The sequence below is a fragment of the Panthera onca genome, chromosome E3 (genome assembly GCF_046562875.1).
Source record: "Panthera onca isolate mPanOnc1 chromosome E3, mPanOnc1 haplotype 2, whole genome shotgun sequence".
NCBI classification, from domain to species: Eukaryota; Metazoa; Chordata; class Mammalia; order Carnivora; family Felidae; genus Panthera; species Panthera onca.
In genome coordinates this window covers 3,739,290-3,759,663 of record NC_138354.1, presented here as the reverse complement: position 1 = coordinate 3,759,663, position 20,374 = coordinate 3,739,290, and the positions used below count along the sequence as shown (strand labels likewise).

The following is a 20,374-nucleotide window of genomic DNA, read 5'->3' as shown; positions in this document are numbered from 1 at the left end:
TGAGATCCGGGTTCCCGAAAACGGTGGGAGTCAGCTGCCGTGGGGATTAATAGCAGCAGCACCCCAAGGCTGCTCTCTCGGGTGGGGGGGGGGATCAGCTCTGGCTTCTCCCCTTTTCACACCATCCCACATGAGCTGAGCGAGAATGTCCAGGAGACAGCGGCTGACTGGCTCCCCGAGGCTCCGGGCCCGGGACCTGGATCGAAGGTGGGCAGACCACGGAAGACGCAAGCAGAGGCTGGCCCTTACTCAAAGCAAAGTCTGGCCACTGTTAGTAGAAGGGGGAGGGTGTGCCGAGCAGGCAGAGACAATAGACGTTCCCTGCCTCACTCCTGCCTGGTGTCGTCAGTGGCCACTGTGGGACGTGGCCAATTCAGCTTTTTTTCTTTCTTTCTTTTGAGACTCTTAAATTCATCTTTTCAAACTTTAAACTATGGAAGCATGTACAAAAGAGGACAGAATGATAAAATAAATCTCCGTGTATCCATCCATCCCCTGGCTTCCACAACGATCAACTTATTGTCAGGCTTGTTTCATCTATAAGCCCACCCAGCTCCTCCTGTATTATTTCGAAGCAAATCTCAGGCATTATATCATTTCCTGTAACTCCGTGTGTATCTCTAAAAGACAAGAGTCTGTTTTAAAGAAAACGTAACCGTGATATTATCACCGGTAAAAGACTCCCAACAATGTCTTAATATTATCAGATTTCTGGCCAGTGTTCAGATTCTGATTTTTTTTTTTTAACGTGTATTTATTTTTGAGAAAGAGAGAGACAGAGCATGAGTTGGGGAGGGGCAGAGAGAGAGGGAGCCACAGAATCCGAAGCAGGCTCCAGGCTCCGAGCTGTCAGCACAGAGCCCATTGTGGGGCTCGAACCCACGAACCCTGAGATCACGACCTGAGCCGAAGTCAGATACTTACTGTCTGAGCCGTACCCCTAGCTTCTCCTTTTTTAACAACTTTATTGAGGCCTGACGTTTTCCATATTAAATTCACACAGTTAGTGTGTGGTCTGATGACTTTTAGTCCTGTCCAGTTTTCAAACGTCTTAGAACGTTTCCGTCACCAAAGATGCTCCGTCACCGCTCTTGCAGCCAAGGCCTCACAATCTTTTCACAATCTAGCGAAAAGTTAAACATACACTCAGTGTGCAATGCAACGCGTCCACCCCTAGGAATCTGCTCGAGAGAAGTGAAAACACATGTCAAAGACTACCCCGTGAATGTTTAGAGCAGAATTATTCATAAAACCCAAGCTGGAAGCGATCCATATGTCTATCATCTAGTGGGCTCATTGAAAAGAAAACGGTATTTTCCGTACAATCGAGTATGCTCCGCACGAGCAGGGACGGGTAGCGGATACGTGCAACAATATAGATGAACCCCAAACCTTGTGCTCAGTGAGAGAAGCAGACATTGGACCACACGCGGAATGCCTCCAGGCATAGGAAAGGGGTAGAAAGAGGAAATTTTAGAGGAGAAGGCGTATCGGGGCTGGCTGGGCCGCCCCTCCTGGGAACTCTTCTCTCTCTGTCCTTCTCGGAGGCTCTCACTGGAAACTGGTGCTTTCAGTTCTGCAATCCCAGCTGCCCTAAAACAGGGGCACACGAGGCCCGGCTACTTCCAGAAATAAACGCAGAGAGAACAAGGTACAAATTTAGATATCGGGAAACATCCTGCCACGTGCACTTGAAGAATCATGCCTTTATGTCTTGAAACAATGATACTTTGGGGGCGCCTGGGGGGTTCAGTCGGCCAAGCGTCCGACTTCAGCTCAGGTCATGATCTCGCGGTCCGTGAGTTCGAGCCCTGCGTCGGGCTCTGTGCCGACAGCTCAGAGCCTGGAGCCTGCTTCGGATCCTGTGTCTCCCTCTCTCTCTTTGCCCCTCCCCCCACCTCAAAAAAAAAAAAATAAATAAAAACTTAAAAAAAATAAAATCAAGTAAAACAAAATACATGAGCAAATAGCTCTCACTTAGTCCTTCCTACAAAACGCTTTGTCACCCACACAGATGACAATATGCTTCCGCCCCTAGGTGAGCAGAGCCGACGGCACACAGGCACCGTGGGTGCGGGGACAGGCACTGGAACCAGACCCCCTTAGGCTTCAGGTGTGGCTCCAGCACTAACTACCTGTGTGACCGTGGGGCTCCCCATGCCTCAGTTTCCCCACTTCCTGTAAACCTCCGGACTAAATGAGGGTCATGTGTGTAAAGGGCTCCGGGCAGTGCCCGGCAGGAAGGCGACATCCCGGTCGCGCTATTCAGTATTGGGCTGACTCGCCCTACTGCCCCTCAAGAATCGTCAAATCTGCTCAACGGTCACTAATTTCTCCTGTTTCGACCTAAAATTATAACCGGGACTCAAGTTTAAAAACACAGGCCCGAGTGTGGGAGCGCAACCAGAGATCCCCGGAGGTCTGCCCGCGGGAAGACTCGGAACCAAAGGCCGTGAGACTAAATGAAACTGGTCTCTACCAATTCCACGCCACGGGGGCGGGGGCTGCTGGTCTCATCCTCCCCCCACGCACAGCACCGCGTCCCCATTGTGAAGCGGGAGAAAAGGGAGAAACACACGCAGCTTCCCACATCCGTGAAGACGTTTGTATCTTAGAGAAGGAAATGGAATTCGAGAAGTCTGACTTCTGGCCTAACTCCCAGCCATTTACAAAAAGCGTGGCTGTGCTAGACACAGTTGGCGCTCCGCTAATTGGAAGCAGCTGAAATGCAGCCTCCGTTGTGCGTGTACCTTGCGGATGACGTGGTGTGGGGAGGCCACGAGATGCGTGTGAAAAGTGCGCAGCCCGGCGGCCCTCGGCTGTGCAATACCTGCCGATCGGATTTCCCCTCTACGGTTTATCCTGTTAAGGCTTCAAAGGAAAAAAAACAAGCTGGCTGAGAGAGGCTTACGAAGTTTACGGTGATCGAAAAGACAAAATCTATAAGACATAATCCCGCTCCCTCTTTTACGTCTATCACTGCCATAGAGAATGAGCAACCAGCTGTTGAGTTTGAAGTGAGCTGGCACATTCGCTTCCAGGTTTGAAATCCTCCCTGGCAAGCGTTTTCTTACCGTGCCAACAGCAGCAAATATAGGCCCTAAAGGAGATTTACAACCAACCTAGAATAAGAAAATAAGTTGGGGCGCCTGGGTGGCGCAGTCGGTTAAGCGTCCGACTTCAGCTCAGGTCACGATCTCGCGGTCTGTGAGTTCGAGCCCCGCGTCCGGCTCTGGGCTGATGGCTCAGAGCCTGGAGCCTGCTTCCGATTCTGTGTCTCCCTCTCTCTCTGCCCCTCCCCCGTTCGTGCTCTGTCTCTCTCTGTCTCAAAAAAATAAATAAACGTTAAAAAAATTAAAAAAAAAAAAAAAAAAAAAAAGAAAAGTAACGTCTGAGAAAAGGATCAAATAAGTTTAAGGTTAAAAAAAAAGAGTACAGGACCCCCAAGATTCCTGAACCTCTCTCGAAACCAAAAACCCCTGATTCCCTTGGAATCATGACTTGGAGACAGTCATGCTTGACCCTAAGCACAGAAAGACAATGGCAGTTCCTGTAACACCTCCGTGTTTCCCTTTGGTGACGGTGGTCACCCAGCAGCTACCTGCTACGGGCGGGCCAGATTTACTACTCAGTCCCTCCCCTACAGAATGTAATTAGCCATCGAAGATTTAAAACGTGACAAGATGGAGATCATTCCCCTCTGTAGGATGCTGGAGGTGAAGCCGTGTTCCAGTGAGGAAGGCGGGGCCGCCTGTCCTGCAGGTGACCGCCGTCAGGAGTCCTGGCTTCTGGTGGCTGTGATCCCAGGCGGTGTCACAGGGTGGTTAATGATTATCGTCTGCAGTTAAAAGGGCAGAGCCTCCTAGCAGCCTCCTCCATATCCATTCTGCACTTCCTCTGGTTAGTACAACTCCGGTTTTGCCCAGGAGGGTATGGAGCCCAGCTAAAACACAGCGTGTCTCAGCCTGCCTTGAGGCCAGGGGTGGCCACGCAACATTCTGTGGCTAACGTGCTCAAACAGAGGTCACAGAGCTCGGGATGACAGACTCGCTTTATCACGTATGTGTGCAACCTTGAATAATGGGTTGCATTTATTTGTTTTTACGCTTTTTATGATTGGAATGACACTGCATAGGCCTTCTTGTTTGTTTTGAGTGGGGGGAGAAGATGCAGAGAGAGAGAGGGAGAGAATACCAAGCAGACGCCGTGCTGTCAGCATGAACTGCGAGATCACGACCTGAGTCACGATCAAGTCGGATGCTTAACCCACTGAGACACTCAGGCGCCCCTGTGTAAGGTCTTCTGTGTCTGGCATTTTGCAATCAAATTGTTTGGACCATGCGTCCATAGTTTGCAAGTGGTCCATTCATTTCCAATGCTTTCTAGCATTTCCCCTGTATGAATATGCCATACTTCATTCATTCAACTGTAGATGGACATTTTCAGCAATTACTCTAAGAACACTTCCTGTCTGTATATCCCGGAGCACAGGAGCACACATCTCTCCAGGTGCTTCTCAAAGTGTGGTTCCCTAGATCAGCAGTGTCAGCATTACCTGTGGACTTGTTAGAATGCAGATCTGGGGGTCCACCCAGACCTTCAGACTCAAATTCTGGGAATGGGGCCCAGAAGCCCCCCCAGGAGATTTGGACACATGAGAACCTCTGTTCTCGGTTATATATCTAAAAGTACACTTGGAGTCACAGGATATGCAAACTTCAAATCTCCTAGATAATGTCAAACTATTTTCCAAAGCCTTTGTCCCAATCTGCACTTCCACTTACAGTGTATTTCAGCCCCCCTTGCTCCATATTTTTGCCATCACTTGGCTCGGTCAGACTCTTAAATTGTCAGCCTGGAAGCTATGAAGCTACCTCATCATAGTTTTAATAGGTGTGTGACATAGTTTTAATAGTTTTGTGTGACTTCTGATGAGGTTGAACCTTTACTGGCCATCCAGATAGGCCCTTCCATGCAGTGCCTGTTCCAGTTTTTTACCCATTTCTCTCTTGGGTCATCTGTTTTTGTTTTGTTTTGTTTTGTTTTGTTTGTTTTGTTTTTTCATTTGTTTGAAGCTCTTTAAATATTTGGAAAATGGGTCTTGGTTGGTTATTCCTGTGCAGGTTATCTCCTTCCACTCTGAGCAAAGCTGTTGCTACACTTTGAGGAACAGCTTCTTGATTTTAATTTAGTCCGGCTTGCCCCTGTTTTCATTTATGATTGGTGCTTTCAATGACTTGTTCAAGAAGTTATTCCCTACCCCTCAGTCATGAAGATGTTCTCCTACAGTGTCTTCTAAAAGATTGTAGCTCTGCCTTTCACATTTAATTCTTTGATCCACCCTGAATTGACTTTTTGCATACGATGTGAGGTAGGGGTTCCATTTCTTTGACAGATGTGTACGTACATAATTTTCTTGGTATCATTGGCTGAAAACTACGTCTTTCCCCCAACAGCTCTGCAGGGCCACTCTGTCACACACTGAGTGCTCACATGTACACAGATCTGTTTCTGAGCATTCTGGTGTCTCCTCTATGTATTTGTGTATACTTAGATCAAGACTACACAGTATGGGATGCCATACCTCCTCTGCTGCTTCCCTATAGCAGAATTCCTCCTCTCAGAGAAGCTTTAGGTGCCTTGGGTCAGACGGTTCCCTTGCCCCCATTTCATAGGGTCAGGATGCCTTAAGACTTGTCTGTAATTTGGCCCCGGCTCACACATTTCATGCCCCCTCTCCACACACCATCCCTGCCTGTTGACATCCCACGTTTCCTGCAAGGCTGCTCTCAAATGCCGACACCTCAGATCACTGGCAGCCAGAGTGGTTCCTTCCTCTTCATACAGAGCCAGTGGGTAGGATGACTGCGTGAGAACGCTGGGGTTGCTGTAACAAAGTACCACAAACCAGGTGGCTTAATCCACAGAAATGCATCGTCTGTCAGTCTGGAGGCCAGGAGTCTGAGATCGAGGTATCAGCAGGGCCATCCCCCTTTTTATGAGAACCCCAGTCACTTTGGGTTAGTGGCCACCTACTCCAGTATGGTTCCACTTTAATGAATGACATCTGCAATGACCCTATTTTCAAGTAAGGTCACATTTGGAGGGACTAGGGGCAGGGTTTCAACATGTGACTACTGCAGGGACACAGCCTGACCCAGAACAATGACCATATAATCGATCATCTGAAACTGGGACATTTTGGAGAGTAAAATAGGGCAGTAGTAACTGTACCGGGCTCAGTGTAAACCGTGAGTTCTCTGGATAATCCACAACACGTGGGCCACCCTACGGAGACGAGGGGGAGGTTCGCATCACGCAAACACGTCTAACTTCGGCACTGGCTCAGTTAGCAGGTTTTAACTGCAAATAACAGAGAAGCCAACCCAGTGTGGCTCTGACACAGAGGGGATTTATGACCTCACGTGTGAGAACTTAGGAGAAAGGACAGGCCTAGGATGTGTTGATCCAGTGACTCCGTGGTGCCATCAAGGACTCCATTTCTCGCCACCATGTGGCACCTGTGTCCTTGTTGTATTGACTCTTGTACTTTCGAGAGCCTGAAGGGGCCCTGGGCCCCGTCTTCCCAAACCAGGATCCAGAGACCATTTTTGCTTCATGCGTCTCTCTTTAGGAACAAAGACTCCAGCCCGCTTCCCTTCATGTCTTGTCGGCCCAAATTACACTCCCCACCTGTGCCTAAGCCATGGGGGATGTGGGACCACCACACCCTTCCTAGCTTAGTCATGATCCTCTCTTAAGAGCTGGGCCCCACTTCTCCTGCAGCAGGTAGAAAGTGTGTATCTGGACAAAATCTGGGATCTCTCTGCAGGAAGAGGAGAAGGGTGGGCGGGGGCTTCTAGGTAGGCAGCAAAAAAGCACCTGCCACAACAGGGCACAGGGCCGACGGTGAGGACCGGCAGCGTGTAAGGACAGGTAAAAGGAGAGATTCTCACAGCTGCGTGTGGAAGCAAAAAGTAGGCCCCTCGAATCGTCACCATGTTAATTCTTTCTGGGACATTTATGAAACCCAACGTTTTGGGGAGCCGGCAGTGGTACTCACGTCTCGTAAGGTGGAAGGTGTGATAAGTAAGGTTAGATGGTTTTGTTTTGTGGCCCTGGACGGAAGTCATTTCACAGGGGATCGCTCTGCAATGTGGCATCACTAGAGAGTACCAGTGAGAAACAGGCAATCAGTGAAAATGATGGTTACCAAGCAACAAGCTAGCACAGCAAGAATGGAATAAAGGGGACTTAAAAGGACCACAGAAATCAATCAGCAGAAAAAGGCGGCATACGCGAGAAAAAGCACATCAGAGAGCCAATCCAGTGTCTGCTAAATTTCATTTTTAAAATGACACTTTCCCTGATTTGAAATGCGATATATGTTCATTGTAGAAAATCAGGAAATACTTATAAAAAAGAAACTAGTCGCGTGCCTAATCTCACCACTGACTACTTTCAATAGTTTGGGGCATTTCCCTGAGAACACACACACACACACACACACACGCTCACACTCTATCTTGTATCTTACCTTTTTCATGTCACGTTACTTTGTATGGTATTTCCCCATTCTTAAAAGTCCTCAGTCGACATCATTTTAAATAACTGCCTAGCACACACACTGATCAATCACTCTGCAAAACACCATCACTTTGTGCTTTGGAATGACTATCACAGGGGTGTGGGTGGTGCGGAGGAAACGGGGGGTTGAGAAGCTAAGTGCCAGCATTACTCACGTATCCACTTGTTGGATTGTGAAGTTAAGGCAAAGGCTTACCTCCTTCTGATCTCTTCTCCAGTTTGGGGGAAAGAAAGCCTGTGTCGAGGACGGGGTGGGAGGAACGTCTCTGATTTGTGTGTGTGTGTGTGACAGGGGAACCCTGTGTGTTGATGTGTGCTGTAAACCATAAAGCAAAACACAAAACTTTCTGATTATTAGTGACATTTTTCAAAAAGATAAGCCATCGAGCGCCTGAGCCCTTCCTGGAATAATAGTGAGCTAATAGGTACAGTAAGGTACCCAGCTGTACCTTAAATTTCCTCCCTTCACTGGTGTGATGGATCCTTAGGAAGCACTGAAGAACCATTATCCTAATCATCTCTCCTATTAAGAGTGTCAATTTTTTAATAAAAAAAAAAACAACAAAACTCACAATGGCAAGGCTGCAGAAGTATTTTTTTTTTTCACTGTCCTCGTAGGATTTCCCTGCTATTTGACAGTGTGTATTAGGCCAGACTAATTTCCAGTCATTTTATTCTGTTAACCTTCAAGGAGTGAGCAGGCCTGGTTGGTCACAGATCAAGCCACGTCATCTGTTTCTCAGGTTTATTATTTCGGCAAGGAGAGCATCTGCCCTCTTGGGTTGAGACGTCATATTGATCTCCCAGTGTGATGATGCTATGTGTCCCCCATCCTTCCCGTTGTCTGCGCCATACCTGTTAAAAAAATTTTTTTTTAATGTTTATTTATTTTTTGAGAGAGAGAGAGAGAGAGAGAGAGAGAGAGAGACAGGAAAAGCAAGCACGGGAGGGGCAGAGAGAGAGGGAGACACAGAATCCGAAGCAGGCTGCAGGCTCCAAGCGGTCAGCACAGAGCCCGATGCGGGGCTCGAACTCACAAACCGTGAGATCGTGACCTGAGCCGAAGTCGGACGCTTAACCGACTGAGCCACCCAGGTGCCCCATGCCATACCTGTTTTAGATTCACGGGACTACTGCTGTATCCAAAACATGCCAGATTTTGTGTTTTGAAGTATACCCCCCGTGTTGAGGCCTTTACAATGAATTGCATCTTTATCCATCTGACTTCCCAAGCCAAGAGGATGTGATTGTTTTGATACACTTCTGCCCTCATGGGAACGGATGGCCCTCAAATGTTCTTCGAGCCAGCTTTTTTGCCCTTTTTTTTAAGTTAAATCTTTATGGAAAGGAATGTGCTTCTGTTCAGAGGCATAGAGGCCGCTCCCCATCCTGATAGGGGCCACAATATCGGGACAAAGAGGCTGTTTCTCTCTGCAACAGGACAGTCCAAAAGGCAGGCCCGTGGATATCAGGCCTGGTCCCTAGGAAATGAGGACTTGTCTTGGGAATGATGGCTTGGTGTTTCTGTTCAAAAAGACAAACCAAACTCACATTTACAGAATGATGCTTAAATGCAAGATTAGTTATTGGTTAATGCAGAGTGGCAACATCAGAAAAAAAGAAAGACACAGGAGTTAAGAGTCAAGGTTGTGTCAGAGGCTGGAGTGAAATGGGATTTTTTTTCTCTTTCTCATCTTTTTCGTATGTGTCTGCTTTAAAAAAAAAATCATTTAATTGGGTCCTTTTTGCTTTTTAAAATAAACAAGGAAGGGGCGCCTGGGTGGCTCAGTCGGTTGAGCATCCGACTTCCGCTCAGATCATGATCTCACGGTTCATGGGTTCAAGCCCCGCGTTGGGCTCTGTGCTGACAGCTCAGAGCCTGGAGCCTGCTTCGGGTTCTGTGTCTCCCTCTCTCTCTCTGCCTCTCTCCCACTCGTGGTCTCTGTCTTTCAAAAATAAATACATGTTAAAAATTTTTTTTAAATAATAAAAAGTAAACGAAACAAGGAAGGGGCCATATGTGGGCGAGACCCCTTACTCACCACCCCTGCCTTGTCTATGGAGCACACAGACGGACTGGTCACATTCCAAATCCGCCCCCCCCCAGCTATCCTTGTTTGTGTGAGTCCCAGAGGCCCCAGCATCTTGTTAGTGTCATACTGGAGAGGAGTTGGGGAATCTTTCTGCTCAGGCCTCTGGAAAGCTCTTCCTGCTTAGAAAAGAGGTTTTGTTTGAGTCTTTTTGGCCTCTGAGGCACCAGAGGGAGTGATTAATAGGGAACCACCTCGAGATTTCAATAGAGCAGCAGCGTGGGCTCCCAGGGCGGGCAGGGCCTTTGTTTGGCAGAAAAAGCGGCCGATAAAGCCGAGAACGGCTGTCGGCCGGGAGTCCGGTCCCCAGGCCTGCTCGGTTTTGTCCCTGCCAGGCCAACCTCGAGCCCCCACACTGGTCTGGGAAGATTCATCTGCCTGCGTCCTGGGCGGGGTGATTAGTAGGAGCTTTCTCCTCTGGGGAGGGGGGTCAAGTCTGGCAGGCAAAGGGGGGACCCGGGCCTCACGAAGCGCTCAGGCTGGGCTGGGGCCCAGAGACCCTGCTCTCTTTTGTGAGGTCCCGCAGGCAAGAGAAGGGCAAAGGCACAAGGGCGGTGATGGTGATGGGGCACGCAGGCTCGCGGGGCAGGGGTGCGGGAGGGCTCCTCGGCGGAGGCGCCGAGGTGGCCGGGCCTTCGGGCGTCTGTGGCGGGGGGAAGCGTGCGGGCCTGGGACTGGGGAGCAGCCTCCTCTGACCACAGAAGTGGGAGGACGGGGACGAGGCCCAGCGGAATTAAAGCAGGAAGCGGAGCAACAGCCGGGAGGCCCAGGCCCGGAATCCGTGGCCGGTGCGGGTCCCACGCTGGCTCGATGCTTCCTCGTGTGCGTTTGCCCGTGAGCGTGAATGGGTCATGAGCGGGTAGTTCTGGTCGCATCGGAGTGAGGGGCAACGGGGTTGTCAGAGCCCAGAATCCCCGCCTCCGTTCTAACAACTGCCGAGGGGCGGGCAGGACGGCAGCATCCCGTGCGAATCCCAGAGTCGGGCGCTCAGCATTCGAGAAGCCTCTGCCAGCTCTGAGCACGTGGGGCCCCCACCCCGCGCAGGCCGCCGATGCTAGCGTGCCCGACGGCGGTTTCTCTTTAGCACAAAAGTGCCTCCTGACGAGGCCTCAGAGGCCAGGGAGCGTGCTGGCAGATGTGGGGAGTGTGTCTGTCAGCTCAGCTGCCGTAACGAGCACACCACAGCCCGGACCACTGACAGACAACAGACGCTGATTTCTCAGGGTTCTGGAGGCTGGGAGTCCAAGGTCAAGGTGCTGGCAGATGGTAGTCAGCACGCAGAACGCCTCACGGGGATTTAGCTATGACAAAATGGAAGCCAACAGGCCCCGCCCACCTTGCCCAACTCCAGGGGAGCTGCAGACACAGAACCCAGCATCCACTGTCCGTTGTCCCTCGTGTCCGCAACCCCCCCCCCCCCCCCCGTCAACGCAACAGCTTTTACATGACAACCTGATCAGGATGCGAGCTCAGCCGCCAACTACCAGAAAGCTCAACTCAAGATGGTCTGAACGATGCCCAGTGTGTCCGTCCACATGACCAGGATCTGGATGTAGGGGGAGTTTCGGGGTGGCTCGACCCCATGGTTCCAGCCACCTCAGACAACGATATCTGTGCTCCTCCTGTGGCAAGCCCCACGGCCGCCACAGCTCACGCTCTCCCGTGGTCTGGAGAGGGAAAGGCCTTCCCTTCTCGAGGCTGTAGCTTAGGAGGTGAGAACCCTTTTGTGGAAACTCCTATCAAACAGACACCTGACCTCTCCCGGAAGGCTTGGGGGATGGCAGACAGTGACTGACTTGGGTTCCTGAATCACTCACTATGCATGGTGCAGACCCATCCGTGCCCAGCTGGAGTCGGTCCCCCTCCCCGCCCCCTGACGGCTCCGTAGCGGGTGAGGGCAGCAAGGGATGATGGCCACTTAACACGGTCCGCTGAAAATGGCTGCCTCACCGAGTCCTGTGCAGCTGTGCCATGAGGCAGGTACTGTGGTCACCTCCACTTGAAAGGTGAAGACAGGGAGGCCTGTCGGGACACACAGGTAGGCAGGAAGCTCTGGCACAGAGGTGAAAACGAGGCACAGGAGGCGCGCCTGGGCGGCTCAGTCGGCTGAGTGTCCGACTTCGGCTCAGGTCATGATCTCGCAGTCCGTGGGTTCGAGCCCCGCGTTGGGCTCTGTGCTGACAGCTCGGAGCCCGGAGCCTGCTTCACGTTCTGGGTCTCTTTCTCTCTCTCTGCCCCTCCCCTGCTCATATTGTGCCTCTCTCTCTCTCTCAAAAAATAAATAAAAACATTAAACAATTTTTTAAAAAGAAAATGAGGCACAGGAGTCTAGCTCCCGACCTCACACCCACCGCACAGCTCGTGGACTCAGGACAGAGTCATTGCGGGGCGCGGGGGGCGGGGGGCGGGGGGCGAAACCATCCCAAACGGAAACCCACCTCGAGTTTCCTCACCGTGACACCATCCGAGAGCATTCTGGGCCAACACCGGGGTACAGTTCTTGCCCGCTATTTTTATTGCCCAGTGTTTACATTTCTCCCCAACTTTTTAAAATGGGGAAATGTAACATTTCACACATACACAGAAAGGTGCATAAATGTAGCGAATGATGACATATTCACTTTCTGTTGCAGTGTAACAAAGGAGCACACGTTTAGTAACCGACAAAGCACAGGTTGTTACCTCAGGTTCCCCAGGGCAGGAGTCAGGGGTGGGCAGAGCCACCGGCTCAGGGTCTCCCACGCTGTAATCCAGGTGGGGGCTGGGCTTTGCTCTCGTCTGGAGGCTCCACTCTTTCCGGCTCATTCAGGCTGCTGGCACACGGGTGTCCTCGTGAGCACACGACCGAGGGCCCCAGCTTCTTTCTGGCCATTGGCTGGAGGCCACCCTCAGGTCCTGGACGCGGCCCACCGTCCCCTGCCACGGGGCCTTCTCCAAGGGCTGTTCATGTGGCTGTGGCTCCTGCAAGGCCGGCAGGAGACTATGTCTCCAGACATCATGGGATTGTGGGCGTGATGGGTGTGACATCCATCATCCTTCACGTGTGAAGGGACACAGTCAAGGGAATGAGGGCCTACCCCATTCAGCAAACTCTGCTGGTCAGAAGCACATGATGGGTCGGGCTCAGACTCAGGGGGAGGGGATGATACAGGGCACTGACTCGCCGGGGGTCACCTTGGGGGGTGCCTAGGTGGAACCCGGGGGAAGAAACTGAACATCCAGGACCAACCCAGAAGCCTAGCTTACACAACCCCATCTCCACTTGGAGGTGAGATCCGTGCGAGCCGGAGCTGGGGCATGAGAATCAAATGTTAACTTTTCAGGAATTCTGTGGGGTTGCGGTTAAACAGACATTATCAAAAATTAAATTATAGACGTTTACAGTGAAATCAGTACTCTTGATAACAAGGTCTCAAAACACATTACTTCTCAATCATCCTACCGTGACCTACGTGCCTTGGGTTACTTCCATTTATTGGATCCATATGCTGGAAAGACGGTTCCCAAGCCTCATTCTGACACTCCAGGTTAGTTCAGGCACCCCACACTGGCCGCTTGAAATCAGCCATCAGAGAAACATTTATATTGTGGAAATCTGAACATGCTACAGTTCAGAGCTGGAAGGTTGAATCTGGCCTTTGCTGGAGCTAACAACAGCTTTCATGTTTTGAAAGGGTGGTAAAAAAACAAAACAAAAGAAAAAATATGTGATAGACACTACATGTGTCTGGCAAAGCCTAAAATATTTCCCATTTGACCCTTGGGGGAAAACTCTCCCAACCTCTAGTCTAGACTTAAGAAAGTAATGGAGAAAATTAACAATGTAGTTTAATTTAAAATGTTGCCAAAATTTTGACAAAAATGTGTCAACTCTGTATCCTTTACATTGTAACAGGCAGAAAACATGGAGGAAAAACTGTATTTGTGCCCTATGGGAAAACCATGATCCAATTTGGCCAAGAAGTTGCTCATGTCATTGATGAAATTCTTTTTGGCTTCAAAGTTCGTATCACATATTAATTACATTTAATGACAAGTTTATTGGGAAGCAACTCAGTTTGACAGATCATGGGTGGATTTCAACTAGAGACTGACTTTGGGTTTGAGAATTACTGGGGGGGGGCACCTGGGTAGCTTGGCTGGTGGGGCATCTGACTTGGGCTCAGGTCATGTTCTCTGAGTTCGTGAGTTCGAGCCCTATGTCCGGCTCTGTGCTGACAGCTCTGAGCCAGGACCCGCTCAGATTCTGTGTCTCCCTCTCTCTCTGCTCCTCCCCCGCTCACCTGTTTTCTCTCTCTCAAAAATAATTAAAAAAAAAAAAAAAAAAATTACTCAGGGAAGAGAGGGGCACCTGCCTGGCTCAGTCAGTTGAGCATGGGATCCTTGACTTCAGCTTGGGTCATGATTCCAGGGTGACGGAATAGAGCCCCACGTCCAGCTCCATGGGTGTGGAGAGATTCTCTCTCTCTGACCTTCTCCCCTGCTCACGCTCTCTAAAATAATAATAAAAGAATTCAGCAAAAATAAACAAAAGCATTCTCTGAGCATCAGTGGGCTCTAAGAGATTTACAAGAAAGAATACTGTTTGTTTTATCATTCTTTGTGGAGGGGGCGCTGCCCATGCTCGGTTTCAGCTAAATTTGAAATAAACTCATGTTTATGCACATGCACCCCGCCCCAACCACTTGTTACAGTAGCATCAGCCTGATCTTCAGGGTAAGTACTTCCTGCCTTTCCCTGATAACTTAACCAGCTTTAGAGCTGCCTCTTCCCTACACGTGACCCAGGCACCTCAAAGGCCGCAGCAACGGCCGGCACACAGTAGGCATCGACTAGATGTTGCTCAAGTGGGCAAACTAATTTTGACAGAGCAACCAGCAGCGGCAATGCAATGGTGAGCCTTTCCGATAAAATGGCAAAAAAAAAAGTCAGTCAGGGGAAGTCGGCTTCCTAACCTCGGCAAGCCTCCTCAAATCTTTTTTGAAGCAACAGGGCATAAAATCAAAGGCGGGCGGGGAAGCGACCGCTCTAACAGCAGCGCAGCCTGGGGGCTCCGCGAGCGCCCAGCCAGGTGACCAGAGAAGCCAGGCGCGTCGCCTCTCGTCGGCGCGGCCCCCTCGCATGAAGCGCGCACGGGGCACCCGGAGAGCGTCCGCGGGGCCGCCGCGCTCGAGCGCCAACTCGGGCTGGGCAGGCAGCGGCGGGGGCCGAGCGCTCCGCCGCCGGGGCCACGTGGACGCCGCAGGCCCCGCCCCCGCACGGCGCGGGGTCTTGGGGCCGACCCGGCGCCGCGCGTGTGACCTCGGGCGGGCCGCCCCCAGCTTCCCCTCGCCGAGACTCCGGGCGGGCGGGAGGACGCGCGGTTGTCGCAAGGACGCAACCGACCCACGCCCGGTCGCGCGCAGACCGGAAGGCGCGCCGTGACGCTTGGTGCGCAGGCGCGACGAGCGGCGCGGCGCGCGGGGCCGCCACCAGGGGGCGCTGCGGGCCGCCGGCGCCGTGGGGGGAAGGGAGGGTCCGCGCCGGGACCGGACCACGTGCGCACCACGTGGCGCACCCGGCAGCCCCGGACCGCGGTCGGACCGCCGGGCCGGCCACGCAGCGCCGCGCCGCCAGCAGCCGGCAAAGGCTAAGGGATCGGTCTGCGCCTGGCGCCCCTGCTGACCTCTGACCTCCGACCCCACTACCTTTCGGGTTGCCCCTCGCGGGTGGCCGCGCGGTGTGTTTATAAACAGAGCTCTCGGCGGCGCCCAAACCCCGGATCGCGGATCGACTCCCGGGGAGCGGAGCCTCCTGCGCATGCGCCCCGCGTCTTCCGCGGGGCTCTTCCTGCGCAAGCGCCTTGGCGGGCGGAGGGCGCCGCTGCGCCGGGCGGGGACCCGTCGGGAGCGGGAGGGCGGCGGCCGGCACGAGCTGGGTTCCGCGGTTGCGGCCCGGCTGGGCCCCGCCCGCTCCTTCCCGGGATGCGTTCCGCGGTTGCAGCCCGGTGTCCTGAGGCCGGGCCCCGTGTGGGAAGTAGGGCACAGGCGGCAGGTCGGGCAGATGAGCTCCTGATCTGCGCGCAACCCCCCCCCCCCCCCCCCCCCCCCCCCCGGCTGTCCTCCCTGGCCCACGTGGCCCTGGGGCCAGTCCCCACCCAAGAGAGCCTTTAAACCCAGCAGCCCCCAGCCTCCCCCCCCCCCGTGCTGATGAATGGGTGCTCAAAAGGTGTTTACACACAGTGGGATACTGCTGAGCCTCAAAAAGCCAGAAAGATACTGTGTTAGCTGTATCTTGTCTCGATGAACAAGGAAGACAACTCTGACCCAAGCCACGAGGGCCACGAACCCGAGGCTGAGTGACAGAAGCCAGACACGGAAGGACCACTACTGCACGATTCCACTCACAGGAGGGCAAATTCATAAGGACAGAAAGAGTAGAGGTGCCCAGGGGATGGGAATTCTTTGATGGGGACGCGGCCTGAGTTTGCGAAGATGAAAAAAGTTCTGGAGACGGATGGTGTCAGCGGCTGCACAGCAATGTGAATGTGCTTAATGCCCCTGAATCCTGCACTTGAGAATGGTTATAAAATGGCAAAGGGTGTGCGGTGCGTGTGCTTTACCACATCCTCCCCAGTCAGTATCTCATCAAGTTCTGCCAGGCAAGATCCTTTCTATGTTCTCAAAGGCCCCGACCTCTCTCATCCCTGCCCACCTCATCTCGAACCCCTCCGGCCCCAACCAGTCGCCTTTCTTGCCTAGAACACACCATTTTTGCTGCTCCTTGCTGTTCTTGCTGACAGAAATGCTTTTCCCTCTCATCTTTGCAGGGCTGTTCCCTTCTCGTGGACTCGTCCATTTCATACACATGCTTATTTTCTGGTAGGCGTTATACAAGACCGGGCGATGCACAGGTGATCAAAACAGGTTAGGACTCTCCTCTCATGGACTTTATAATCTGGCAGAGGGTATAAACGCAGAAAAATGTCAGATGGTGTGAGTACCATTAAAAAAAAGGCATGAGGCAACCGTGGACCGGGGATCTAAGCTAGATGGGGTAGGCCTGAGCGACTCACTGAGAGCTGGTGGCCTGAGCTGAGACCCTGCAAGATTGGGAGAGGGGGAGAAAGGGGTTTCTCGGAGAGAGAGGGCAGCTGGTGCAAAAACCCTAGAGGCCAGAACCATTTTCGTGTGTTTGGGGAGCAGAAAAAGACCAGGTGGGAGGAGTATGCGAGTGAGAGAGAGGTTTAAGAAATGAAGGCAGACCCGGGGCACCTGGGTGGCTCAGTTGGTTAAGCGTCCTACTCTTGACTTTGGCTCAGGTCGTGATCTTGGGGTTCGTGAGTTTGAGCCCCGCGTTAGGCTCTGCACTCGTGGTGTGAAACCTGCTTGGGATCTGCTCTCTCTCCCCCTCTGTGTGCAGTCTCTCTCTTTCTCTCTCTCTCAAAATAAATACACTTAAAAACAAAAAAGAAATGGAGGCAGACAGGTAAGTGCTCCTGTTACTTTCTGGGAGGGAAGGACCCTCACACTCGCTTGGGAAAAGCAATTATTTTGTTTGGCCCGCAGTGTGCTAGGTCAAGAGTTCACTTAGGGCTTAGCTATTCCGGTTTTCGCTTGGGGGTCTCAGGCAGTTACCATCAGGTATTGGTGGGGGTATGGACATCTCTTTTTTTCTTTTTTTTTTTAATTTTTTTTAACGTTTATTTATTTATTTTTTGAGACAGAGAGAGACAGAGCATGAACAGGGGAGGGTCAGAGAGAGGGAGACACAGAATCTGAAACAGGCTCCAGGCTCTGAGCGGTCAGCACAGACGCGGGGCTCGAACTCACGGACCGGGAGATCATGACCTGAGCCAAAGTCGGCCGCTTAACCGACTGAGCCACCCAGGCGCCCCTCTTTTTTTCTGATTTTAGACATAAAAAAATCTATTTTACAGGCATGCACACACATGAGCGTGCATACACACACACACACACACACACACACACACACACACGCACACACACATACCAGGTGCTATGTAACTTATTGAGCCACGTTCCTGTGTTTCCCATAATCACTGCTGATGACTTTGCAGTAATAAACAGAATTTGGTAACTGGGCACAGAGAAGGTCCTAGAGGTGTGGAATTGCCACATCTAAAAATGTTAGAAAAGAGGTCTAAACCAGTGATATTCGAAGTGAGGTTGTAGACCACTCCTGATCTGCCCACTGTTTCCTGGTCTGTGACAAGAAAGTGCAGACATTGGAAATAAACATTTAGAAAGTTCTTTAGGGGGTGCCCGGGTGACTCAGTCAGTTGAGCGTCCCACTTCGGTTCAGGTCATGATCTCGCGGTCTTTGAGTTCAAGCCCTGTGTCGGGCTCTGTGCTGACAGCTCAGAGCCTGGAGCCTGCTTCAGATCCTGTCTCTCTCTCAAAAATAAATAAGCATCACAAAAAAATTAAAACAAATAGTTCTTTAGGAATTTGACTCTTTTTTTAAAAAAGTGTTTATTTATTTTGAGCAAAAGAGAGCGACCAAGCACACTCGATCAGGGGAAGGGTGGTGGAGAGAGAGAGGGAGAGAGAGAGACAATCCTGAATCCCAAGCAGGCTCCGAGCTGTCAGCACGGAACCCGACACGGGGCTTGATCCCACAAGTCGTGAGATCATCACCTGAGCCAGAATCAAGAGTCAGATGCCCTACCGACTGAGCCACCCAGGTGCCCCTAGGAATTTGACATTTTAATGACATCCGAGAGTGGATCCCACGGACTCATCATCTGTTTTGTAAAACACATTGAGAAGAAGACCACAGTCTGGCCCTTCACTGCACACGGTTTGGGAAGGACTGGAATCAGTAAGTCGCCTAAAATGTTTGTGCACGGCATGAGCCATATCTAGAAACACAAGACAACTGGAAAACTACTGTAAGATGAGTGGATATGAAAAAAAATCAATAGTATTTCTATGTACAAATAGCAGCTCCTCAGAAAATACAGTGGAAGAAAAGATCCCTTTTCCAGTGCAAAATAAATGGAGACACCCAGAAATAAAGCAAAAATGTGCAATGTCTGTATGAATGATTTGCTCCCTTTAAGAACTGGAAGACGCAAGAGGTTTTCTGGACAAAATTGAGGTTAAGAAGGACCTTCACTCACTTTGCAATAGGCCTAGAACACATCCAAGGAAGCCACGATGTCGTTCTGGAAACTTCATGGTTTCTTGAAGGCACGGACGAACCCACGTCTGTCTCCTTGAACCTGCCTCGTCTAGATACTTCACGTAAATGGAATCACACGGTATTCTTTTCTGTTTGTCTGGCTCCTTTCACCGGGTATCGTGTTTTCAAGGCTCGCCCACATTGTAGCAGGTGTCAGCCTTTCGTTCTCTTTTACAGCCGAATAATATTCCATTGTGCGGACAGACCACGTTTTGTTTCTCCACGCATCTATTGACAAGCACTTGTGGATGAACATATTCCTTTCGGCTCTTGTGAATGATGCCGCTGTGAACATGTACCTACAGGTATCTGAGGCCCTGTTTTCAATTCTTTTGAGTATACAGCTGGGACTGCCAGTTGCTGGGTCACGTGGTGATTTCTGTTTTACTTTTTGAGGCACCGCCAGCCTGTTTCGCACGGCAGCCGCACCTTTCTGCGTCCCCAACCGGCAACGTGTGAGGGTTCCAATTTCTGCACATCGTCACCTGCCCTTGTTAATTTCCGTTGTAAACGTTACATCCATCCATGCAAGGTGGTGTCTCACTGCATTTTGATTTGCACTTCCCTAGCGGTTAATGATGTTGAGCATCTTTTCACGTGCTGGCTGGACATTTGTGTTTTCCCTGGGGAAAGAAATGCCGGTAGATACTAAGAAGTATATTAGTAAAATTTAAGAAAATATTTTTTCTGTGTTTTTTAATGACACCCCAACAAACGTAATTCAACACGCATTTCAGCAAACTTTATGAGCAAGATCGAAAGATAACAGGAACCTAGACAAATGATGGTTAACACGCACACAAAGAAGGGCCTAGAATCTACAAGTCTCCAGTAATAGCATATCTAGCACCCAGAACTTGATCTTTTTTTAAACAAAATAGTGAGAAAATATTCTTTAAATTTATTTTTATTTTTTTTTAATTTTTTTTTAACATTTATTTATTTTTGAGACAGAGAGATACAGAGCATGAACGGGAGAGGGTCAGAGAGAGAGGGAGACACAGAATCTGAAACAGGCTCCAGGCTCTGAGCTGTCAGCACAGAGCTGACGCAGGGCTCGAACTCGCGGACCGCGAGATCATGACCTGAGCTGAAGTCGGACGCTCAACCGACTGAGCCACCCAGGCGCCCCTCTTTAAATTTTTTTTAATGTTTATTTATTTTAGAGGGAGAGAGGGCATGAGCGTGCATCAGTGGGGGAGGGGCAGAGAGAGCGAGAGGGAGACACAGAGTCTGAAACAGGCTCCAGGCTCCCAGCTGTCGGCACAGAGCCCAATGCGGGGCTTGAACTCCCGCCTGCGAGATCACGACCTGAGCCGAAGTTGGATGCTCAACCGACTGAGCCACGCAGGCACCCTGAGAAAATATTCTAATATAAAGCAAAAGCCCTCAAGCTTGGTTTTACGTTGGAATAACAGGGGAAGTTTAAAAAGAAATTAAACTGGGGTCTCTAGGAATGCTCACATCAGTATTTTTTTAAAGCCGCACAGGTGGTTTATTTCAACATGCAG

At 51.0% G+C, this 20,374-nt stretch overlaps 1 long non-coding RNA gene across 1 annotated transcript in view; it reads right to left on the bottom strand.

Annotated features, from left to right (window-relative positions):
• Window positions 1-18,164: 18,164 nt before the first annotated feature.
• The window catches only part of LOC132689658 (uncharacterized), a 50,248-nt gene continuing 48,038 nt past the window's right edge, over window positions 18,165-20,374 (bottom strand). Inside the window, exon 4 of the long non-coding RNA XR_009615093.3 lies at window positions 18,165-19,486. This is a non-coding gene — a long non-coding RNA (uncharacterized LOC132689658). The remainder of the gene's footprint in view (window positions 19,487-20,374) is intronic.